Raw genomic sequence first — 597 nt, 5'->3', positions numbered from 1 at the left:
CTACCATATTAAAACCATATCTACTTTGGTTTGGTTTGGTTTATATACTGTCGGTTTTCCGGTTACTACCAAAAACTATGAATATATTCACTTTTATGACATTTTATGAATTTTACTTTATTTGATTAGATATCGGCTTTATTAAAACATGAAAATAATTAGTAACCATATTTAGTTAATAATAATATTTTAATAGAATAAAAATAAGAAAATAGTAATTCATTATATTATTAAATAAGTAAATGGTAGCACACATATTTGTCAACGAAAAACTTAAATTTTATTTAATTTGATAAAAAAGAAAAAAAAGCTTTAACTTAAAACAAAAAAAAATTGAATAACTAAAATCAGCATTTTAAGTATGGAGATCATATCAATAAAATAAATTATTTATATCTTATTATTTATATTATATAATTTACATATAATTATACTACTATATTTAAATTAATCGGTTTGTTCTGTTTGCCGGTTTATATACTAAATCATATTCATATACAAATTTAATTTTACTATGCAGTTTTAAATTTCAAAATTTTAATTTATATAATTAATTTTGTATAATATTAAAAATCATTTACTAATTATATGTGGAAT

Source organism: Brassica oleracea, chromosome C5 (genome assembly GCF_000695525.1).
Source record: "Brassica oleracea var. oleracea cultivar TO1000 chromosome C5, BOL, whole genome shotgun sequence".
NCBI classification, from domain to species: Eukaryota; Viridiplantae; Streptophyta; class Magnoliopsida; order Brassicales; family Brassicaceae; genus Brassica; species Brassica oleracea.
This window is presented reverse-complemented; position numbering follows the sequence as displayed.